Raw genomic sequence first — 6000 nt, forward strand, 5'->3', positions numbered from 1 at the left:
CTACGTCTTACCATATTTGTATTTGTATTTTGCTCTGGATCTGGGAAAGTGAGAGTTAGACTATACAAGAAGGAGAGGTTTTTTTTTTGCTTTGACCCAGGTTTTTCCTACACACGTGAGTATATGTGTGGGAACTGGGAAGGGTGTCTGTGCGTGTCTGTTCACACGTCTCTGATATCTGGTGAGGGCTGAAAGTGACACATCTCTCATTGTCAAGGGCTCGGGAAAAAGAGCTCAGCGCACCAGTGAGGAGGGAGAAAGGGTGGGAGAGAGAAGGGAGAGGAGGGGAGACTCTCAGAGAGTTGGAATCAGAGAGAGGGGGACGGAGAAAGCGAATAAAGGAGGGGTAGAGGAGAGAAGGAGAGAGAGTTAGGGAGGAGTGTGTTCATGACAAGGCTCACGTAGGCCCACACAGCTGCAAAGCCACAGTTGCTACTCCAATCACAGGCAACCACCCCCCCCCCCCCCACTCCTTTCCCAGTGAAGTCACGCTGGAGATCACACCTCTAAGTCTGTGTGGGGTGGGTGGGTGGGGGGGAGGGGGGGTTGTGTGTGTGCACGGGTGTGTACATGCCCTTGTATTTTGTAGGTCAGGCTATTAAAATAACCTTCTTTCCTCATACAGTGCAGTGGAGTGGACATGTGCAGTGGTGCGTGTTTCGGTGTTTGTATATGAACACATGCCAAAGGAAAAGGGCTTTCACTTACTGTGCATACACACTCACACAACGTGCCATATGAGGTCTTTTGAGAAGCAAGATCTATGACGTTAGCCTCGAAACCTAGCAATGAATCATAAGATTCTCAATTCCACTGCCCAGCAGTGATTGGTTCATGAGAACATTTCCCAAAACAAGAATAGATTAATATGATAGAGACATTACCAAGAAAATTTACATTTCACATTTATGGCATTTAGCAGTTGCTATTATGCAAATGTTTTAAATAAAGTAAATAAACAAACTTTGGTGGTGTATTTTGTGAGGCTTGTGGAAATAGTATTTAAATGTTTATATAATCTGTTTAATTAAGCTTAAAATATGTTATAGGAAATATGAATATCATTAGTATGAAATAAGATATAGTGAAGCGAAGACACTGGAGATTATTAGTTCTTTGTTGTGACATCTGATAAAGAGCCAATAACGTCTTGCCATAAGCAAGATAAATTTCATAAATAAACTTCAGAAATAATAATAATTATTTGAAATTATATATATTTGCTCTTGCTATATTGTAGCTTTTGGGTCATACGAGCAGTGAAAACAGAAATCAAAACTGCAGCATGAATGCACACAGTTCGTTATTTATGAGGGTGTGGTGTTAATTTGAGCTTTTTTTGGTAAGAATACACTCGTGGTAAAAAGTGGGTAAGAGTCATATGGTCGTAGTACATAATCCAACCTACATGAGTTGGTATATAAGCAGATGATGTTTCATTCAGTGGAACTGTGCACACCTTTTGCATGAAATCTGCAGTGATGTTAAGTATCTGTCCTGAAATTTTAGGAGGAGAGACTCCCACAAACCTGGAAAAAGATCAAATCGAGCCCACGGCTCTATGCATTTGAAATGGAGAATCACCACTGACAGCACATAATTTGACCCAAGACAAGGCTTGATCTGTCTGGAAAACAAGACCCTAATTACAGAGTGTGTCTGCGCTACTGTGAAATGGAGTGTGCACTCGCATAAATTTGTTCCTCATTTTCAGCAGCTGCCGTGTCACAGTTATCTTTTGTAAAATGTGTGTCTTTTGAGTTAAAGCTTTTCATCCTCATATACAAAAGGATAACTGAAATTACAGCTTTGGTTTTTTGTGCATGCATAGCCATTCTTTACAAAGTCTTGTCCATAGGGAGTCCTGATGTCATTCGGTCACACCTCATATCATGTTACACCAAGTGATCTTGTGCATTTTTAATGCCATAATTATATGGTCCATGCAGAACTGGAAAGTGAGGGAGCAAGAATATAACATGCTGCTTGTGAACATAAACATTGACTGGTCAGGTCTCATAGCATGTGTGGCAAATTATAAGTTAGTGGATTTGAAATAGCAGTTCTTCTTTGTTACAAACTATATTCTACACATGTATAGAATAATCTAATAATGTCAGAGCTGCTAAGTGTTTGGTTAGATGTATTTTACGACTGCGCTGCTAAGTGTTTGGTTAGATTTATTTTATGCCAGAGCTGCTAAGTGTTTGGTTAGATGTATTTTATCTGAATGAGTTTATAGTTTCACCAGCAGTGGCTGCTGTTGACTCAGCATAAAGACAACTCTTTCACTATTTCAGTGTGTAGCAGGTTCCCATAGCAACAGTGGACATGGCAAGCTGCACGTTGCCAAAGTGCTCAGCTCAGGCATGGGGAGCTGCCAGACAGTCAGCTGCCTGTGAGAGAGAGAGAGAGAGAGAGAGAGAGAGAAAGGGAGGGAGACAGAGAGGCGGGGGAAGATGACTGTGAGAAGAAACTGCTCAGACTCAGAGGAGAGAGATATTGAGAGACAACAGGCTAAGGAGCTTAGGCAGGACTTGTGAAGGAGAGAATGAAAAGGGGGGAGGAAGAACACAAGAATGAGAGGTGTGAAAATGAAGAAGTCAAAGGGTCTATGAGAGGGCATGGGGCAGAGAAAGAGGGAGAACGAGAGGAGGCACAGAACCACAGGATGAAGACATAGATGATGAACATATTACCAGTTACACCCTACTGACAATCTTATATAGTCCAGCATCAGAGCAGAGCCTTAGAAGATAAGCTTTCATTAAACTATGGATTCAACACCAAATAAAGCCTTGTTTTCTAAACATTTGGTCTGTAGCACATGTATAAAAAATTTATTCATTACACCTGTCACATCACTGTAAAAAATGAAAGCATGTAATAGCACAAAAAAACAGTTATTAAGTAGTTAACTCAGAGCAAGCCCTTTCTCGCAGTTACAACAAGCCCACATGCTGAGGAGCACGTACTTTATTTTCTCTCTCTCTCTGGTGCGTGTGTGTGCACGTGTGTATGTATGTGCATGACTCAGGTAGTTGCCAGTTGATTCAGGGATCATATCACATTTGTCATAGTCCCCAGAGCCTTCAGTGAATAAAGGCCAATGTCATTCACTAACAATGGGTCTCTCCAGTGTACTTGAGTATGATTTCCTCCCCTCCCCCTCCTTTCACTGCATGTATGTGCATGTGCACATGTGTGTGTGTGTGTGTGTGTGTGTGTGTGTGTGTGTGTGTGTGTGTGTGTGTGTGTGTGTGTGTGTGTGTGTGTGTGTGTACCCACTTAAAGATACGGAAAAGCACGTATGCAGCCCACAATAAGGAATACCCATTATTCCCATTTATTCCCATTATTTCTTATAGTGTTCAAGGGGAGAGCTTTACGTCCTAGCACAAATTTCTTCATTGTAGGAAGGAATACTGGTCATTAATTCCCACACCCTATAACTGTGAAGGTGGTGGTGGTTATTTTAAAGTATGGCAGCAATGACTTGGCCTCTGGCCCCTGGTTAGATTTTAGTGTTATGCCGTTCAGTCACTCTACACTGACCTTTACTCCCTGTCGGCATAGCCTGCTCATGATGGAATAATCCTGCTAAACATTAACCCGGAGTTTAGACGGGATTTAAACCAGCCCCTGTGAATGGGCGAGCGGACGGAATGAAGGCCATGGTGCACACTCTGCAGAGTGTGACCCCAACTGACTATGGAGTCAGCGATTAATGACTCTGCACTGTCAGTGAGGACACATCACTGTACTGCTCTGTCCTTGTTGAACATTTAACAGTTACTTACCTTCCTACCTGTGTGTGTGTGTGTGTGGGGGGGGGGGGGTGTCAGGTGACAGTGTTTTCCATTATAAATGTCTGTATACCACCAATTCGCAGAATTTTGAATGAATGTGAATTCACAGAATTCATAAAATCACAATGCATGTTCTGTAGAGTCCAAGTTCCATCAGATTAAATGGAGGTGCTCAAAGCAGGGAGCTAGACCTATCTGTGTCAAGCACAGCTCTTAGAAATTAATGAAGGGATCAGCTTCAGTGACCAGAGCATGATTCTTGTGTCTACAGTGTGAAGAGCTAGTTTAAAATAACTGAGGAATTTTAGAGTAAGGGTGGTGGCTTGGTGTAGAATTAACATGTATACTAATTCTTAGCATGCTATACTGATTTTCCCTATTGCTTATGTTCTATGGAATTGGGTAAGTATTGGTGCTCAATCAACAGTTCTTAATAATTTTCTAATTTCATATTCATTTAGAATTTAATTCAAGTATAATCTCAGAACTTCAGTAACTTTAACATATAGGGAATAAGTTAGTGTTTTGTTTGTTTTGTATGTGTCAAATGGTTGTTGTGTGTTACATCACAGTTATTTCTTTTACTTTGGTCTACTCTCCTCATGCTATGTCAGTGAAAGTTTGCCATTCATGCTTTTGTGAGACTTTGATGGTAAAATACCATTTTATTGCAGGCTATGAGTAGGCAGGTCAAAACCTGACACCATTAGGTAATTCAGGTAACAACCATGTGACTTACATTATTTACACTGCAAGGAGAATCCTAGTTTCACCTGACAGGACTGGGAAATTTGCCAAAATACGTTTAAGAAAGACCCAATTGGGTATTCCCTATTCATCATGTTGATAGAAGAGAATATGGCCAAACAGATTTTTCCAAGAAAAATAAAAGATTAAGCCATGCATGACTGGAAGAAGACGGTTAAAATGATAGAGTATCAAGTAATATTTTAGTACAATGCAATAAAGCTAAAATAAATAAAAAAAAACTTCGATTTTCAAAAAGTTAAAACTCATTCATAGATTTGGCTTTTTTTCACTGGAGGGCGATGTGACCTGCAGTTTCATGGGGAACGAGGCCATGCTCACTCATCTTTCTTAGAAAGGTTAAAATTAGCATTTTGCGGAGAGAGATTGAGCTGCTGCTCCACATCAGCAAAGACCAATGTCTGGAAAAAGCAGACATTCCCTTAAGGCCTCCCATCCCTAACCTTCCCTTGCACTGCTTGCTCTACTCTTTACATTCTGATGTGAACCATTCAAGCCCGAGTTCATATGTTGCCATTAGGGATGGCACTAACAGCAAATTTTAGTGTTTAGCACAGTGGAAAGTTTTTGGGCTATGATTCAGCATGCCCAAGTAAAATGATACATGAGTTTATTAACCTCTGAAACATCCCCCACACGCTTTGATCTTTGCTGGGAAATGAGCCTTCCTCTTTACCAGAGAGCTGCTAGCTCTTGTATTACACTGTCAGGGAATGGTTTCCACTCAGGTCCATTTTATGTTACCACATTGGTTTTTAGGTTATGCTGGCAACTGCAATGTGGCAGTGCAGTGAAGATCTGTCTATCTATGCAGGTAAAGAGTTCAGAATAGAGAAGCGCTTTTGGACAGAATGTGAACGTAGTTACATAGTCTTCATGCAAATACTCAGGACTTGTTGATGATACCACAGAAACTGCTTGAAGATGTACTGTTCCACTTTGTAGATGTATGATTGCATATTCATATGCAGGAATGCTTGAATATATCTCAAATTACCTATTTAGGACTACTTTTTTACTCACATTTACATTTTATGGCATTCGGCAGACACCTTTATCCAGAGCAACTTACATTTTATCTTATTTTTATACAAGTGAGCAATTGAGGGTTAAGGGCCTTGCTCAGGGGCACCTCAGTCATGGCCTCCGGTCACAAGACCAGTTCCCTAACCGCCAGGCCATGACTGCCCCACTTCAAGTCCAGCACATTCTAATCTATTATGATTGCTTAGAATGGACTCATAGTCAGATTAAAATCTTTGTAAGACACATAACACTTTCAAATTTTAGCCTGAAGTATTGATAAGCCTTGCAAACTTGCATAAGGTGACGAGAAAGGCAAGAATCAACACATTGTATCCCATCCTGAACATGAAAACCTTGGGCATGCATAAACCAGAAAAAAAATGTTTTGTTGGAAAAA

This window comes from Brachyhypopomus gauderio, chromosome 5, assembly GCF_052324685.1.
Source record: "Brachyhypopomus gauderio isolate BG-103 chromosome 5, BGAUD_0.2, whole genome shotgun sequence".
NCBI classification, from domain to species: domain Eukaryota; kingdom Metazoa; phylum Chordata; class Actinopteri; order Gymnotiformes; family Hypopomidae; genus Brachyhypopomus; species Brachyhypopomus gauderio.